This window comes from Pyrgilauda ruficollis, unplaced genomic scaffold, assembly GCF_017590135.1.
Source record: "Pyrgilauda ruficollis isolate IOZ18807 unplaced genomic scaffold, ASM1759013v1 scaffold40, whole genome shotgun sequence".
Lineage (NCBI taxonomy): Eukaryota > Metazoa > Chordata > Aves > Passeriformes > Passeridae > Pyrgilauda > Pyrgilauda ruficollis.
Window position 1 is genome coordinate 11,631,041 of NW_024525490.1, and position 19,810 is coordinate 11,650,850.

The 19,810-nt window shown below is 38.4% G+C and overlaps 1 protein-coding gene across 4 annotated transcripts in view; it reads right to left on the bottom strand.

The window, feature by feature from the left end:
- Positions 1-12,581, bottom strand: part of FILIP1 (filamin A interacting protein 1) — a 101,133-nt gene extending 88,552 nt beyond the window's left edge. For 3 of the 4 annotated variants that reach the window (XM_041477363.1, XM_041477362.1, XM_041477361.1), the window contains exon 1: positions 12,183-12,580. The gene's annotated coding sequence lies outside the window, so the exon portion shown is untranslated. Of the gene's footprint in view, positions 1-12,182 lie in introns of all 4 variants that reach the window. The other variant, XM_041477364.1, reaches the window with a different exon arrangement.
- Positions 12,582-19,810: the final 7,229 nt, after the last annotated feature.

The window sequence follows — 19,810 nt, forward strand, 5'->3', positions numbered from 1 at the left end:
TAATTAAAACAAAAATATAAGGTGACAACTAATGTAAAAGTGGATAAAATAACTTTTATGTTGGCTATGGTAACAAATATAATTAAAACAAAAATATAAGGTGACAACTAATGTAAAATGTAAAATATCAGTTGACAACAAAAAGAGCTATATATGCCAAATTATTTTTGTTCCCAGGCTCAGGTGCCTATTTTCTTAGGACGTGGGAGAAGGAATGAAGGGAAAGAAGAGGAGCTGCTGCTGCACCACTGCCAGATGAGAGATGGGTGATGTGCTCCTCCAGCACATGAGCTGCCTGCAGCCCTGAGGCTGCTGCTCCATTGCAAGTGACCAGTGGATGACTGCACACTTGCAGAGTTGCACTGTGATGCAGGTAAAGCCACAAGGCAGGCAGCGTTTTCAGCCTCAGGGAGCCTTGAGACACAGCTGATGTTGGGGTGAACTGAAATGTTATCTGTCAGCTGTAGCTGTCAGCAAAAATATTAAAGGAATAGCAGCTGCATCATGCCACAAGCAGGGGAGTGGAGCAGCCGTAGCTCCAAAATAGATTTTAGAATCAGACAAGGGTTTTCTTTTCATGAACTCCAGTAACAGTCAAGGACCATTTATTTTCTAAGCTGCTTTGAGCCAGTTGATAATGCTACTGTTTTTAAAATGTTTTAAATGTTACTGCTTTTAAAATGTTTTAAGATGCAAGTAAAGAAGAGCTATTTAGAATAGGCTGTATTGAAAGTTATGTTACTAAACCTTTAATTTGTAATTTTTCCTACTAATTGTTTTCTGCTTCTGTAGCTTTAAATTTGCCCCTTACCATTTTATTCTGTAAGTTCTGATACAGCAATAAAACTGATATGACAATTAAAAAAATCATAATTATGTTTCTCAGCTGGAAGAAAAAATATTGGCTTAATATAGCTTCTGTAGCATTTATCCTTCCTTTTCAGATAATATATTTAATAAGATACTAAGTTATCCTGAAGGTATTTATTAAAGAATAGCATCTTACCATTTTTTTGGATAGTCATTAAAGAAAATAATAAGCAGTGGTCTCTTCAGGATCTTGAATTCCAAGATAAATGCAATAAAGTTTATGGCAGTGTGTTATTGTTTACTGCTTGGAAAAACTTACGCAACAGCAGAATATTACTCTGATTTTTGAGCTGCTGCTAATGAAGTACAACCAGACAGGGTACAGTTGTTATGAGTCAGGAAATGTGGATGTTCCTGGACAGAGGCCAGGGGGGCTTAGACACACAGAGATGAGATGTATATGCATCCTTTGGAGGATATACACTAGGTTGTTTTAAGCATCTGAAGCTGCCTGATCCAAGAAGCAACCAAATGACCACCCAGAAAAGAGGTTATTACCTCTCCATTTCTCAGGGACCCTGGTTTTTATATCAGGAAAACAACAAAGAAGTAGGCTGTCCAGGGGAGCTTAGAGATCAGATATTTGGTTCAGCCATGAGACAGTAGGCTCAAAACCCTGAGGGCTTAGCTTTGTTCTTTCACCATGAACAGAAGAAAAAACAAACCCACAAAAACCCCCACCAACCCCATACTCCTAAATTAAAAAACAAAAAACCAAACAACCCAACAACAGAAACAGCAAGAAAACACCAACCAACCAACTAACCCAAAAAAGCCCCCTCATGTGCTACAATTTGTTGTGAGACTTTAAACAAACCTTTTGAACTCATATTCTGCTATAGTATGGTGTGAGTTTTTTGTAAGAGAATGGGTGTTACCACTGAACACATGGGGAGAAGCTCCACTTTCCACAATGACAAAGCATTTGCTGAAATGCTGCTACATTTCAGTGCATGGTACAAATGCAACTCCCTTTCATTTTCTGAGCATTCTAAAAGTCCTCACTGTGGGTCACTATTTTTTAAGTGAAACTAACTAGGATCATTTAAAAGAAACTTTTTTTCCTTTCCACACCTCTTTCTTGAATATAACTGCCCCAGAAGACTGATTTTTTCATTCTTTTGGTAGGTGACTTTTCCTTATCTTCCTGCAACCCCTCCCTGTGTCATTTCCAAAAGGGAGCTTCAGCTTTCACTCCTCTCCCAGCAGAGCAGGACATGCAGACTATTTTTCTGTGCTGGTAAACCCGGGGTGTGGTGGTTGCTTAGAATTGCACATTTCAACCTTTTTTATCAGGGGAACCCTCACAATAAAGACCTGAGCTCCCTTCCATGAAATCCAAGGAAGGGTCATTTATTACCCCATTCTCTCGTCAATCTGAGAGGCTCACAACTAAACTAAGAAATTATTTCCAGACCTGCTGCTTTGGTCTGGGCTAGTTTTGAGGCCAGCTGTGCAGTTGTCACTGCTGTTCCACCATGGCAGGGCACAGTGTGGCAGGCCCACGCTGCCCTCGGCCGTGTCCCAGCAGCCGTGGCCTCTCCTGAGCAGTGGCACATCCGTAAGGGTGGGACTCTGCCCTGCTCCCAAACTCACTGTCCCCTCTGTCCACTGGCATTGCCAACCACACAGATTCAAAATCTCAAGAAAATCTTCCATAGTTGTTTTCTGGGACATTTTAAAGCATCATGGCACCAGATCATCTAGAGATCAGAGACTTCAGCTTCCTTGAAGACATCAGAACTGTATTTTCTTCTAATTTTCTCTGGTTTTAATTAAAGCTGTGTACCATATTATGGCAACTTAATTCCTTGGTAAATCCTTATCAAAAATCCCAGTCAGCAAGAGTCACTTGAGCTGCCACCATTGCTTTAACAAAGCAGGCACAGCTGGAGACACTGGTTGCCTGGTTGCAGGCAGCCCCACAGGACATTTCTGTTTTCCAGGTGCTCCCTCTTCCTCCCTCCCCACAGCCCCATAGTGGCTCCAGAGCTGCCAAACACCAGTTAATTTGGGCAGTCACATTCGGCTCACACCTTCTCTCAAAGGTTCTTTTTCCTTCAGGATTATTTTTTTCCCAGTGGTCTCCTCCTTGTACTAGAGAGCTTGTCCTGAGCATTCCCAAAATAACAAGCTCACAAGCTGACAGCGCCCTCTCTGCCCTGTGAGTTACTTCTGGTACAACCTGAGGGAATGGTTTTCATTTTCCTGAAACATCTTAGTATTGACATTAGTTTGGTTTCTATTCTGGTATGGTTTTGTTCCTGTTCTGGTCACATCCCTGGTCCTCCTCCTTCCTTTCTTTGCTGTGCTTTACCAGTATGGCTGGTTTATTGTGACCTACAACTAAGGGCACAGCTAAGCTTCCCTCCGGGGAGCTCCTCTAAAAATACATATTCTTGTCACGCAGACTAATTCAACTTCTATTCCTACTTCTCCCTGCAGAATCTGGTTTCTAAGGAGGGCTATTTAAGTCTTCTTATTCAAAGCTGTTGACATGATGTTCAACACTGCAACATCTCAGAGTGTCAAAGTCACTACTGTGTTTATTCTTGTAACATTCCAGGTTATTAAAAGTGGAAAAATAACTTGCTGAGAGTCACGCAGGGAGTCACTGATGTGAAAGTCAGCAATTTAACCAGCATTTTTCCTCCCTGGTATGACAACTGTCACCTCACATTTTAAGGTAACATTGTTTTAAACAACAAAATTCAAATATGACGTGAATAGTTTGGAGAGAGAACCTGAATTTAGCAAAGTATTTCTGGCGAATAAGGAATCTATGAGATGTGCTGCCACTCTTACAGCCTTGCAGTTCAGTCGCACTCTTGCAGTGTGATTTAGGCTTTGTTTACATAACTAGTGCTGGTGGTTAGTAAACTAACCCTCCTAGTGTGCAATTATGCTTGCCTTATTTCTAGACACTCACTGCTGTCCTGGAGGGATTTTTGGAGCTGACACCAAGAGCCTGTAGAATTGTTGCCATTCTACCAATTCCTTAACAAACTGTTCCAAACTGTCGTGTTACGATGAGCGTATTCACTGAACACTTTTGTAGATTATTCAGTTTATTTCTGTTTATTTTCCTAGGTTTCTTCTGTGCTAAGATGAGAAACTCATTACACTGTCTACAGCTCTCACATGCTTCCCTAGCACTCCATTAGTTCTCATGGTCCTGTAGTGATAAAGATTGTGTGGCTGAGAGTGATACAGAACAGGGGCTAGAAACTTGTATCACTGCAGGGAGTTTGTTTTCTTGGAATGAGGCAGCTGTGCCACTATCACAGAGAGGCCTCTGAACAGCTCCTCCTGGGCCCCCAAGTGCCACAGCAGTACAATCCTGTTGTGGAAGTTCTGTAAATTTTCATTTGCAAATGGTTGGACTTCTGTACCAAAGATACTTACACTGCACTCCCTCTATGGTTCTAATAAAAAGCTGTTCCAAAATAATTTGGGGTTTTAGAACATGTTCTCTGAAAGCAAAGGAAAGTCAGTTTAGGTATTTTTTCTCCAACCCACTAGCTACTTTTGAAACCTCTGCCCATATGGATACAAGGCAGGGTAGTAGAAGATGTTAACCTGGTAATTCATGGTTAAGAGGTTTAGAGTTTAGCTTTAAAACACTCAACTTCCTGGCCTCCTGCTAAAGCACTTCTTGTCTGTCCTAGCCTGTTCTGGTGTCTTTCAAAGCATGAGCTCTTCTTCCGAAATCTCATTACCTTTCTCATCAACTTAACCCCACTGAAGCTTATGGCAGCTTTTTTTATTAAAAAGTGTATGATGAGTGTGTGTGTACCAGCTCCTCCAGTTCCTCTGAGTTTGCTCCAGACAAGCAATGGGATCTGAGTCCTCTGTACACCACCAGCTACGAGAATTCCCTCTCCTTTTTCCCTCCATATGTACAGATGATGACAATATTCTAGTTAAAGTTCCAGTTTTAGAAACATTATTTATCTACAGAGAAGACTACCTGTCTTCAGTGGTTATTCTTATTAGGTATAAGAAATCCTATTTGGAAAGACTGACTGCCACATCCCTTTGAGCGTCACAAGCCTGCTTTGTCCTTGTTTCATGCTATAATAGTCACTAACAGGTAATTTTAGATACTTCCACAAGTTGGGCTTTTTTAAAGTAGCCTAAGCTAGTCTTAGTTAACCAGAACTCCATCTAGGAATCCTGTTTGCCATATGTGCATCATGCTCTGCTCCTGATTAGGATACAATTGGAAAGAGATGTTCAGTGAGAAAAGGAAACTCAGCAGTGGAAACAGTGTCCAGGCTTTCCTTCCTCAAAAGCAGCATCTCTGTTATCCTTTCTTATATAATTACTTTCTTATTGCTTACATTCTCAATGCTAGCCTTGCAGCTTATTGGACTACCTGGATAGAATACACTTAACATTTTTCAGAATTGTTTTTGCAGAAAGATGGCACCTCAGCTGTGCTTAAATCTAAATGTTTGGCTTTCAAACAGAATGTAGCAGGCAGAAGGAAGAGAGTGTGCACTCTGAAAGCTGGAGGAAACTAAGATAAAATATTACATACAAGATTTTTTGTCCTTATTATTCCTATTTTAGAACATAACACATCAAACACAACAAAATCAAACAAAAAAAACCCAAACAAACAACAAAAAAAACCCACTACAGGTGGGTTTTTTGCAATTTTGAAAGTGCCAAAACCTGTGATTTGTTACTATCAAGCCATCTTTTATTCAGTGTTTTATGTATTTTGATATACTAATTATTTTTTCTTGAAAAAATAGCCAGCCATGTCCAAAACTTTCTGATCCAAAGATCACAAAGATGAGAGACCTTAGAGTGTTTTTAAATTAAAAATACTCAAGATATATGAAAATAATCAAAGCCCTGAGCAATCTGCTCAGAGTCTGGAGATGGTTCCACTTTGAGGGAGACTGGATGACTTCTGCCAGCTCTTTCCACCCGAATTATGGTTCTGGTAATAAGTGGCAGAGGATATGCTACTGTGAGCCTGCCTTTTACTATTTGCACTCTGATGCCTTTTGTGCCTGGGATTCCAGCCTCTGTCTCGTGCCAGTGAAGCAGCAGTGGTTCCCACAGGAGCTGCCTCAGAACACGAGGCTCCCCGGGCACTCAGGAGCCCTGCTGCCATGTGTGTCCCTCTGCTCACAGGGACATCTTGTTCTGCGCTGTATTTGACATGCCTGAGGACATCCAGCATGGCATCACTCCCCTCCTGCCATCTCCTGCCCAGAGTCAAGGACTGGGATGTATCGTTTTCTCTAAAGAATTTTATCAGACTGAGGAACAGAAATCCTTATCTATTGGAAAAAAAAAAAGTTTGTTTCTTTTCATTACAGAAGTCCTTGTTGAAAAATAAAAGGAGAAATAACACACTATAGAAGAACTACTGTAGTTTTTACCTTAGAGGTTAGATCCAAGAGGCTTTGCAATTAGAGATGGTGAGACAAGTGAGATTTTCAGGATAAGTATGAATGGCAGACACAGGAATAGAGTAATTTCAGCACGAGAAATATATGCTTCATTAATTTTTAGCCAGCCCAACACTAAACCAGTCATCATTAACCACATGCTCTTTCCCACCCTTTTGTTTATGTCCTGGCTTATGACTTTTAAAGGGTTATTTTTTGAACAATCTGGATTATATATTTTAAAAGTGAGAATGTTCTTTGGGACACATAACTAGATAGTGTGAGATTTTATGAATGCCCTTTCTACTGTGTTCACCAGTTTGAACTTGAGGATAAATTGTGTATGTTTTTTTCAGTGTATATTTGTTGTCACAGTAACTGCAGTTTTCCCAATAAATGGAAATTGCATCGTTTCCTTAGCATTCAGGTTATTGCACTGAAATAGCACCATGAACTCACCATTACTTCTCCCTTCCTGTTGTCAAGTTAGATCTCATTTAGTTGCAGGAGCAGGCACTAAAACAGGTTAGTTTAGATTTGTGTGCATTAGAAAGCTGAAGCAAGTCTGCTTAGCTGCATTACATCCTATGACTCATGCCTGTGTGGGAAAGACCTTATTTTCACAGAGATCTCTTAGATAAACAAGGCAAGTTGGCAGCAATTCGATTACACTGATGCAAGCAGTCTCTGCTTTCTGTTGCATTCATTTGCTTTATATTTTCTGAAAAACACAAGCAGGCTGATAAGCTCTAGCGAGAATTCTTCTACCAAGGACACATGGGCTTTCATTTTCAATTACTTTTTTTAATAATAGGAACAGCCTTAAACCCAGTTTCTATTCTGTTACTGCAACAAAATCCATTTTTTATCAGTTGGGTTTTTTTAAAGTTTGTTAGCGAAGCTGTAGCTCTTGCTGTTGACAACCATAACACACTAGTCAGTCAGATACCTCCCTCCCAGAAACACACAAGCCTCTAAATACTGTGGACTTCTAATAGAAAATGGATTTAGATTCCAAAATATCATTTTTACATACGCGCTGGAACAGATTTTTGAACAGCATAAATCACAAAACATTGCATTCTTTGTCACCATTTCCCCAAAAAAGAAAAGTGAAGAAAGTAACCATTACTGTATTACAGAGCTCTAAGAGTGTGTAAATCAAACTGGACAAGTTTAGTGCAAATTCATTGAGGTTTCTGGTCTTGTTTTGAAACCCCACCAGTTTATACCTGAATGACTTTGGCCACATCTTAGATAATTAGGATTTTAATTGTCATTTTATCAGCTTTGAAATGAAACTCACTTGGACAAAGTGCAGCAATCTTTTGGATTCACACCCCCCTTTGCCTCTGTCAGCACACAGCAACCAGACGGGTTGTCCATTTAAGGGAAAAAGTACAAGCTCCAGCCTATTTCCCTGTGCTCTGGATGTGTTTGTCCCACTCCTTCAGCAAAGCACTCTGTTGTGCCAAAAAGCACTTCCTTCCTTGCAAAAGTCATGCTCACATGACCACATATTCTCCCATTTCTGATGAAGGTTTAATTAAGCTTTTAATTGTATTTTCTCTGTATTTCTGAGTGTGTAAAACACTGTGAAGGATGCCACAATCTGTGTAATCTTACAGATCGCCTTTACAGCTACAGTCCAGACAAAGCAGAATGAGAATCACAGGGCCAAGCCATCCTGAATTAAAAAATGTCCCAACCTAGGAAGATTTTCTGTGTGCACTTATATTAGTCTTATTTTATTATGATACTGATAATAAAAAGTAATATACAAAGTACAGATTATCTGCAGAAGCAGGAGGAGTAGGTGCAAAGACCCAAAATAAAAGGGAAAATCTAATCAAGTGTCCTAAAATGCAGGATTTTCACAATTTCATGAGGCATCACACATTTTCAACACGATCAGAGCCTCCCACTGTCTCGCGCCGGCACAATTGTTTCTGCCTTCACCTCAAAGCATAACTGCAGGGCCATGTTACAAGTTCCAGTGTCACTAGCTTGGTACAAATACTGGCTACTAAGTAGAAAAGAGAGGTTAAAAAAAAAGTCTTGATATTTTATGAATTGATTTTTTTCTCAGTTATCCAGTATGCTCCAAAATCAAGCCAAGCCTGTCGTCTCCAAATAATTACCAATATTCTGTATAAAATTAGGAAGTGACTTTCAGTAGAAAACAATAAGAGAAAAGAAAACAGAAAATACTAAAAATGAAAACTACCACAAGCTGCAAAGTTTAGACATTTAGGCTTCTTGTAAAGAAGTATGTAAACATTTCTATACAATAGAATATTCTTATTTTATCTTTCTAGCTTTCAATTCTTATCCTAGGTTTTATATACTAAACATTTTGGTGAAATAGGAAGTATGAATAGATGGAATTCCTTCTCATTTGTAACGTTGGCTTCTACTTTGTAATCGTGCTTCTTCACAAAAATTCACTTTATTTCTCCAATTGTCATTTTAATATGTAGAAGGACAAAAGCCCTGCCCAAAGTTCAGTTTATACATTTAAATAACAGGGCAACCTGGAATGACAGCTTGAGAAAGGAAGGGAAGAAATAAGAAATTGGAAGAAAAGTAAAATATCTCTTAGAAAAAAAATATTTGGACAGAAATAGAGATGATCTGTTTTGTTAAATGCTCTTGAGGGGACTGGAAATTTATCTGCTAAAATTCCTGAATACTAAAACCTGATCTCATTAAATTCAAAGGAAATTTCATTCTGAATTCAGCAGCATAAACCTGACCTTTGACTGGCACAGCTCTGAGGCACATTCTTAATTTTTGCCTGCGGATACCTGAACTGAGTTAGATAAGATTACCAAAAGCCTTGAATTAAGTATGTGTGGAATGTCTGCCAGCAGAAAGATCCTGTATCAGGAGGAGTTTCACTGATACACCTCTATCAATAGGAAGATTTTATTATGGAAATGGCTACAATGGTGAAATTGAAACCCAGAGGAGCAAAACAGGGCATGCTAGCAAAACAGAGACTTCCTAATATTCTAATGCTTAGTCCTCAGGCTGCTGCTTCCAGGAAGCACATCCATTTTTTCAGGAATCCTACTTTGGCCGACACAGTTCTATTAATATGAATGTTTAGTCTTTCCATTTGTGTCAGGTGTGACAGTGAGTGGCACTGCAGAAAACTCAGATGTCATGAGGTGTCATCAAGCTCACTGAAACCAGCAGCACAAAGGATGTACCAGTAAACACCAGAGCCAAAGGTCAATCATCATCACATATGAGCAGGAGGAGCTCAGGAAAATAAGGCATATGTAAGCAGGGACAGAAGAGTGCTGAGCTTTGAAGATGAATTTCAAGTCTTTGAATTTGATGTTATAAACAATCAGATCCTCTATAGAGAGACTGAAAGACTGAGGTGATGAAAACACTCAGTTAAGATGGTGACTTTAGCTGGAGCTAGATCAGCTAAAATTATAACAAAATTAATATAATAATGAAATAATAATGAAACAATAATACAAAATAACTATAACTATGAAAATATTATCACAAAATCAAAAAAGCCATGAACATGGTCTGGAAGTGGGTTCACACTGGAAGGAGTCTTTAGCACCAAGAAAGGCACCATCCATTCCACAGTTATGTAAATATAAACAAAATCAAAATTGTGCATGAGGGACAAAATAAACGGGTATTCTATGTCTACTTGTCTCCCACAAGAATCACCAAAACGTAAATTACTCTTTGATGTGATATAAAATCGACCTTGGTTTCACTGTAGTCATTAGAAGAATTGGCTATCTTTCAAATATGAAACCGTCTGTTGAATAGCCACATTACATATTCCACAGATTTGATTGGAAAATCCCAGAGTCTCTTTGTGGACACCTGTTGAAAAGAGTAATTTTAGCCTCCTCCTCCATTTTGAAGTGGAAATAGATGTATGTAAAACCACAACTCCATGTGTTAGAGTTTGAAGTTGCTATTAGACTGTTCAAATGTCACTTCATTTGACAGTTATCAGGCTAATAATTTGCCTTTTGATTTAAACAACTTGGCTAAAAGTAAATTGTGCAAAAAAAGGGAAGTTGTATAACCACACATTACACTGAGCAACAACTAAACCAAAAAAGGAGTCAATATTGCCATAGCATTTTCCCAGATTTTGTCATCCCTACATTTTCAGAAGGTCAAATTTGTCATTTCTCCACAGTTTAATTTGCCAGATATTTCATTAAAGAGAAGAGGCAGTAATTTTCACTCTAATGTCAAGATGACAAAGACTGTACAAATCACATTGTCTCAGATTTATTTCTCACTGTGTAGCCTTCTTATGAAAAAATAACATTCTCAGGATATGTCCTTATTAAAAAGTAATTCCAAATTTTCCTTTTGAGACTCAGATTTGGGATACCATAGTGCTTTAGTAATTCCACAACAATGATTATCACATTAAATGATAGTTGCCAAAAAGTGTTTCTGTTTAGTGCTTTAATGTGCCCCTTGCTATGAAATAAAATGTACACTGTGTAACATTTTACTTTTAAGAATTTCCTTCCATCCTAATACTTAACTTGTTTTATCATTTCACAGGCAGTTGCATTCTCAGTCACCAAGTACAAGTGGCTTCAGAGTATTTTAATTCCATCCAATCCATCCACTGCTAAGATGTGGTATTGATGTCATTTATGTAGTATGCAGGGATGCAACTAGAATTATTTAGCTAAAGCAAGAAAGACATTCTCATCTCCCTGAGGCAGTCCCAGAGTCCACAGACTAAGTGTCAAACACCACAGACAGTCAGCACAGACTCAGTTAGTTCATTCCTTCTTTAGGACAAATATTTTTTGTCTGAGACAATTCTACATAAATCTGTGAACAGGGTTTTACCACAGGGTAAGTGCATTCTTTAAATCTCTGCCTTCATAACTGAATTAATATTGCATATGAACTTACAATCAGTATGTCTCTTAAAAATTCATGCGCACTGGATATTTTTGCTTGCAGAAAACAGCTTTAAAAGAGGTGGCAGGGAGGAGTGGAATTCATTCTCCAATAGATCAAACAGCTTTTGTCAGTTAAGACAAAGTAAATGACACTAAGCAATTCCTTCCCTAAATTACACGGCCACTGTGGGGCCATGGGATATGCATTTCCAACAACAAACAGGCTTCCATCCTGCTGCCAGGGTAAAACATCTGAGAACTGGCTTCTCATTTATTTTGCTGATAGAAACAAGCACTTTAACAACAATGACCCAGCTCAAGCACACTTAGGTACAATGCACATAAGGTCAGTCCTTAGGACGGTTGCATTATGCTGCTAATCAAAGCAGCAGAAATTAATATTCATTCAATGTAAATAAGCACAAGAGCAGCTGTCACAAAGGTAGTGTGAAAGACACCAGGTGTGTCCTAAAAGTTAGCAAGGAAACAAAAAGTGCAAATGCGCTGGGCCACGAACTATTTGGTTAATTCTGTTCCTGAATGGCTGTTTCCTTTTATTTATCACACAGGTTGTCACTGTTTTTAATAGCTGCTGGACTATCACTGCTCAGAGATTATATGTATTCTATTATTAAATGTTGATTTGTCTTCTGTCTGTGTGTAAGCAGATATAAACAAGATACATGTCAAAATCTATGCACATTTTTTCATATTACTACTGGCTAGTTCATTATGCTTGTTCTCAGAATTGCAAAAATTATCTAAGCAATGATTTTCTATCATGAAAACATTAAAAAAACCTCTAAAAGTTTTATCCCAGCTTTCATCTATTGACATTTTCAAACCGTTCAAAAGATTGTTCAAAGAAGGAAAGAGACAATAGACATTAGAAAAGAAAATTTTTGTAAAAAAAAGACACTAGAAAATAAAGGTTATTGTAAAAAAAAAAGAAAAGGTGGAGTGGTTAACTCAGTCTTACCTGTCAGCAACACGGACCTAGGAATATATCCTTTACACTGCAAGATCACAGTAGCCTGTCCCACAGCACTACCACAGGAGTAGAATGATCCAGCTCAGGAGAACACAGAGACAGAAACTTTCCCCACTTTTCTGGGTCTACCAGCAGTTGAAGTAATGAAGGAAACAAGGTAGAGAGCAGGAGACCGGAGCTGCTTCTCGCAGAAATCCCAGGCAGGAGAAGTAGGAGGTATACTCTGTCTGTGTCTCACCCAGACTTTTGTTTAAAAGTTTTTTCAACTGTTGCTAGGTGGTGTTAGGCTTTGGCAGTTTAGTTCTCAGATTGTATTTCCCCTCTTCTGGTCTCTTCACACAGTGTTACAGCAATGACTTTGTTGAGCTCAGCTCGCTTGTGCTATATTTAACCAGTGTTCTCAGCAAGTCAAGCCTGTCAACAGCTGAGAAGTTTGGAGCAGGCTTTGCTGAGTTCCTCAGCTGCTGAATTATCAGTGGATGTTGCACTGCACAGCCCAGCTACTACATTCACTGAAAGATTGTGGGGAAACTGTCAAATCCTTTTAAGGGCTTCCAGTGACTTCACAGGAGTAATTACTATTTAAAGCACTAAGTACAAGATGTGTATTTAGGCATATTTTTTAGACTGCTAGAGAAAGAATACTTGTGTTCACTGCAGATGAGTTCAATTATTTATACAGTGAGAATTTTCCTAGGACAAGTAGGAAGTTTATAATTTGAAAGGTATGCACTTCACTTGAGGAAAAATTACACGTGGGAAGAACTTTTTGCAGCATAATTTCTTACAGAGTTTAAACATACTAAGATGACATGGAGAAATTAATGAAAGCTTAGGGTGGAAAGTTTTCACTGCGATATTTATTCCAAAGACAACCTTTTTCTCCCAGACCAAGAGCTTCCTGCAGTTATTCCTACACTGTCCCTCACTGAAGAAAAGGAAAGCCACATGAATCACAGTTGGTTTGCCAGGAGTATTCAGAACACATTACTCCAGAGCTGTATGCATTCTGATGTATCCACACTTGCTTCTGGATCTAATTACTATTCCTAATTCTAAGCCACAAGTCTCTTAATCAACAGACCAGCAGTAACATTGGACAGCTTTCAGACCACAAACTGTCAGGATATCAAGACTCAGAGATGTTGCAGATCTCAGATTCTAGAACAAGGTTCTACCATCTCATGGCAGAACAGCCTCTGTAAATGTCTCTGGCAAGGAAAATTCCCTGTCCCAACAACTCCATTGTCATCTGAGCAGTACTTTCAGAGTTAAATGCAGAAAGAGCCTCCTTTTGGAAGGCTTTTCTCTAGTGATGATCTGAGGTATTGATCTAGGGCTAGATGAAGAGGCAGGGAAGAAAGACAGGAAAGAAAAAAAGTAAAATGATGCTAAAAATTTTGCTTGTTGATGTTTATGCGTGAGCACACACCAACCTTGCAGAGCAAAAAAATATTCAAGCAGGTCATAACTGTACCCTGCAGTGATGCTGGGTCTCTGTGCAAGGAGTAGGATGGGGAGTGAAAAGGTATCACACTGTGGCGAGTTCAACATGCAGGAGCAGAATTGGCCACAAGGATACGAGATACCAGAGGGTGAGTACAAGCCCTTACGGGAAGCAGCTGTGGGATTAGCTGTAGCCTGGTGCTCTAACCCTGCCTCTGGAATGACTTCTGCTTGATCTGTGTCATTATCTAAACAAGCAAGGAACAATGAAAAAATACTTTCATTCCCAAGTTGCTCATAAAGAGAAAATGAAGTAAATATTAGGTATTATGTCAAGTAACTGATATTTAGACATTGATGACACATTTATGAAAGCCCCAAACACTTCCATCATGTCAAATATATTTTGTTTTGGAGACCAAGTAATAATCACTAATTTCCATTTGCATTTCAATATTTGACTTCGACAGAATAGTTAGAAAGTATAAAAAACAGGAAAACTTCAGTTTTTCAAAAACAGTTATTTAGAAGATTGTTTTAGAGACACATAATATATTGGCATAAAGTTTGTTGGTATATGCTTCCACTTTTTGAACTCAAGTGAGATACAGATATCCACATTCTAAAATGAACCTCTAACTTAGTTCCCTCATAAAATTTAGGTGCTCCAACCAGATGAGTAACTTTTTGACTATTCTGGCTTTAAATTCTTGCTCAAAGTGCAGTACTAACAGCACTTTATTCATTCAAGTATAATAAATCAGGCAAACAAAACAATTAACTTGGCTTATAGGTCTCAGGAAAAACCAAGTGATTCTCAACATTTCTCTCCCATTAGTTGCTGGCACATTCACTGAGTGGAAAACAATACAACTTCTTAGGAGGCATTCTCTGCTGCCAGCCCTTGTGGGTGAGTTTCAATAGTGACCTGCTGGTGAGAGTCTGCTTATTCTTGTACACTTGCAAACTCACTCCCCAGCTGTGCACCATGGATATAATCTTCTAACACCAGGGGAGTTTCAGAAAAAAAATTAGGTAAAATAGAATAGATTCGGTTTTGCAAGTGAGTCAGAGAAAATATAGACTGGTATGGGAAAGGGTGTAATTAATCAGCAGTACTGGAAGTGTAAAGTTTTTTAACTTTGTGCAGTATGAAAATGGTTCTCATCTAAGCTTTTCCCCTACTAAATGGTGAAAAAAAAATTATAAATACACAGGTTGTGGAGGGTGGGAAATAAAAGGAAAAACAAAACTATGAAAAAGACTTTTTAGTTTACCATCCTATGTTAGGTCCTAATATCAATAAAGAGCATCATCCAAAGTCTTAGTGACATCCTCCAACTATGTCTAAAAAGCAACTTCCTTATAATTTCTGATAATTATGTCATCTCTTAGTCAAGCAACCAAGATAATGGAGTCCAAAGTAAATAATTCTAAGAAAATTTGTAATGGAAGCCAAATATCTCAGTATTATTTCAGTCAAACCACCAAAGGCCAGAGCAATGCAAAAAAAGGGAACAAAATGTGGCACTAGAGAGAGAAGAGCAGCAGCAGGACTTGTTGCCATTTTCAAAGGCAATGCTAATCACAAATACAGATGAGGGCCTGTCACTGTTCACACAATCATATTTCTTTGTAGTTACATTGCTAGAAAATGAAAGAAAAATTTTTATGATATGAGCTGTTCTAGAGAAATTCCAGGCTTGAGGCAGAAATTACTGGCAGAAAATCTATGGTTTTTATAGAGAAGATCAAAACAGATGTCTTCTTCTGACCTTACTGGTTTCTTCTGACCTTAAAATATATGACTGTAAATAAGATTTTTCTGGAACACGTACAATAGTATTACTATGTAATTTTTATCTCAGCCATCCATCACTTTGATGTACAAGCATATCTCATTCTCTTAGTCATAAAGGCATTCAGAGATACAGCCTACTACCTTTGTCCTTTTGAAATATTTTACATCAGCCTTAACTGGACCAATATACTGGAAAAAAAATCTATGTGAATAGAGTTTCTTAACTGTATGTCCTGAAGAGCTCTAGTATGTGTATAATTTTTTGTGAGCAACCACTGTGAGTTCTTCATTAAGCTGCTCCTTAAAATGCATTGAAGTAAGTAATCAATATTTTAGTTTCTAACAAATTATTTTTCATTTCCTTGAAAGGTAACGCACCACAGTTTTGTGATAACCTGCTTTCATACTTATTGCTCACTTCCATAGATCTCTATTATTTTAGACTATGCTACTACTTTTAGCTTTGTTTTGGCTTTACAGTATAACTTCTGCTTCCTTACAATCTGTTGGAAAGGAGAGTGTTGAATAATGTTTTGATTAATAAGATCTTGGCTACACGCCCTCAAATCTGTATTTTGGGAGGGGTAGGTATTGATTTTTTTAGTTTTCCAGATATTATTGTCACCTTATAAAAGCCAACACTGCCTTTTAGATGTTAGGTCTGCTATATTTTCATCTCAGCACCTGCTTTTTTATAACCAAAGAAAGAAACATATTTCTGCATTTAGTTCATAGATTCATTTTAGTTTAGTTTAGTTTAGTTTAGTCTATATTATAATCCAGCCAAAAAGATCCCCACCACAGTCACAAACCTCCAGGAACACCTGGGATGTTATAGAATTTTCTGTAATAGTTTTGCATGCTTTATCAGTGAAATAAAACCAGGGTGTCTTTCATTTCAATTCTTCATATGCTGTCTTGATCTATACATTGTCTTCAAGAAATATTTTTTCGCGTTTCTTAAGTTGTAATTTGAATGAAAGAAACATATTAAAGGACATGTCCATTTCAGTTATTTTATATTTATTTTTCCATTGTATAAAGAAAAATATTGGCATCCCATAAGGTGTCTTCAAATGAAATGAGGTGCAGATCAAATATGGGGCAGTTAGATATACAGTCACATCAAGAACATCAGAAGGCCCACTGGACTTAGGCAAAACCCTGTCTTCAAAAAGGACAGAAAAAATAGTGATAATTCTAGAATCACGTTTGAACACTTCTGAATCCAAAGCCCCAGAACCTGGCTCTCACTACAATTGGCTCAAGAGACAGCACGAAGCACCAGTCTGTAGGAAAGTGTCAAATCAGACCTCTGGAAATGGAGTAAATCATCTTATTAGCCTCACTGCCACACCCCAGGAGTGGTATGCAACTTGCCAAAAAACTGACATAAAAATGAGCTGAAAATGGACTATTTGCTTTTAAAGGCCAGAATAAACTATTTTCATAAACTAATAGAGCCTCCTACACAGGAAAGATTGGGGAATTTTCTTCATGCAAAACAGCAAGTTGCAGCGAATTGAAGCACATCTTTGAGAAATATTACAAATTGAACATGGATAATTTGCCACAGCGATGTATAAGTCCAAGAGTAAATTATGCTTCCTATTTCAAGCAATCCCAACCTTTGCAACTTATTGCAGTTTGATGTTGGCTGACTTGAGCTCCTACACCATGATGGTTAGTCAGTGAAACCTCTCTCAATTTGTTCAATTCTAAATAAGTTGATGTGGTTATTAACAACCTTGAAGAGGAAATGTCTTTACCAGCCCCCTGCCCCGACCCATACAAATTAATAATTTTCAAGTGAAATTACGCACTCCAAGGTGAAACACGGTGTGTAAACTAATGACATTACAAAGAGTATTTTCTCCGAACAAAACAGATCATCAGAATTTGTTACTGAAGCTGTGACACCTAAGGGCCAGCTCCCCAAGAAGGGTGGCTGTGTCCTTGTCAGCAGCGCCAAGCACTGCTGGACGCGCAGCCTGGCCGGCCATCCCCAAGAGCACAGTGCCACCTACCAGCGCCAGGGTTAACTCATCGCGGAGCAGAGGGAGTTCTGTTCTCTTCACCCAATTCTGCACCATCCCTTGCTTCCCTGCTTGGTCTTCTGTGAGCTAGGGGGAGGATTCTTCCATTGCACATCCCCAGATTGCAGCTGTGTTTCCTACAAACACTGGCTTCTGTCATCCACTCAGTGCCATGCACATGGTTCACTACAAGCTCAGACTGGTTACATCCTACTGCAATTAAGACATTGTAAGCCAACACTCATTCATTAGTGCTTCTCCAGATTTTACTGACAGGAGCCAAAAGTCATTATTATCTTATCTGTGGGCCTGTAGGACTTGAACTGCTGTGGAGAAAGAAGTGGCTAAAACATATACAAGCATCCCAATCATTTAAAAATAAGTACCTGCCCGGAGTCCTCTATCTATGAACATCTAGGCTAGGAAGAAGTGGTCTTTCCCAGTTTTGTCTCCCTGGAAGCCTCAGGACAAGATGCCCCAGAGATAAACCATAGATGTAGTCCAGATGTAAATAACAGTCCAACTAACTTTTACCTGAAGAGCTGTTTCCAGTCCCATGATCAAACTGTACACAAACACCTCTCAGAGACAGTCACAGCATTGGTACAAATCATTTGTGTGCAACTGAGCAGGAGAACAAGAGGGAATGGGTAAGGTGCTTAGATTCAGGCACAAATCTGGGCTTGAGGAATATTTCTGCAAGGGGTCAGAGGCAGAGTTTTGCAATTCAAGATTTTGATCTCCATGAAGTATCAAACACATGCCATTTTCAATGTAAAGAAAAAGAGGATATATGCAAAATAACCTCATTGGACATAATTTACATTTTCTGGTTTTACTTTCACAGATGTGGGGAAGAGGAATCTGCTTTCTTCTTTCCTTTATATAAAATGTGCTGAACAATAATGAAGAGGGCTCAGTTAAATTTGTGTTCCAGTAACTTTCTTATGAAAAGACTTGCTTGCCAGTGATAGACAAAAGTACTTAAAAAGGACTTCTTTTTAAGTATTGCTGTTTAGAACAGTTCCCTAAGCACAGCATTTACTGGGGAGTGTTAGGAGAGATTAATTTTGCTTTTTTATTGACTGTTGAAAGGGCAGGATAATATAGATAACAAAATATTAATAGTAACAAGTGCAGGTGAAAATAGGAAATTTGGGGGGAAAGAAGGCTCTATTGCTTTAGAGTCAGTTTTGCCCATACTAGCATACAAACTTTCTGTATATTTTGGCATGAAAACAATAAAAATACTTCTGTTTTGGTTTGATTTTGGAAACAGCAGAAGGATTTCTATTTTTAAATCATATCTGTTGGAAAATATCCTCTGTGAAAAAATCCCCAAATGCTACTCCTGTTATTATCAGTAAGTCAGCAGCTGGAATTACAGAAAAAGTTTAAACTATAACATGTTTGGACTGAATATAAAATCTGTCACCTTCATTCTGACTACAAAGCACTATGCTGGAGCACCATCACATGTGACTTACTTAAACCACATGTTCATCGTGCCAAAGAGCAAACAAACAAATCTAAACCACTTCCTTTTGTATGTAGAGCCTATGCAACTGCTTAGGAAATCTATCTGAACCAAAACCTGCAATGAACGTCTGATAATCTCAGTACAGACCGGTGTCCAATACCTTTCTACTAACACAAATTACTTAGATGAAAACCCCTCTAAATTGGAAGAAACTACCTGAGATTTTTAGTGCTTGTAATTATAATTCAATTTTTATAGAAAAACAGTGATAGGAAATGAGATGGGGAATCCACAGGCAACAGGGAAATGTTTTAGTGCACAATGCAGAAATCAAGAAAAGGGATACAGAGGAACCTGAACCTACAATAGCAAGAACATTTCAAGAGCCTTCCTCAAAAGTCATCTCTTCCTTAAAAAGGAAAGGGAAATAAAGCAGGTACCTTAAACACTCCTCATCCTCTAAACTACTGCCTTTCAGGGTATGAGAAACCCCAACAGAACAAGGTACTTACTGAGTCAAAGGTAAGCATCAATCACTACTGACAACTGTGTAAGTTTCCTTCTTTTCATTACCTGACTAATTTAAGCAGACCTATATTCAGTCAGTTCCTGAGGATCCCCACTTTTAGTGACCAAAAGCATAACAGCACAAAGACTGCTTAGCAGAGAAGCCATAGACAGTACTGCCCAAAGAAATTTGTAAAATAACTATGTTATACCATTCATTCAATTAGGTCACCTTTCTCTTTACAAATTAACATATTACTACATTCTGCTTACAATGTCTTTGCTTTGGTTTGGTTTGGTTTGGTTTGGTTTGGTTTGGTTTGGCTTGGCTTGTGGGTTTTTGGTT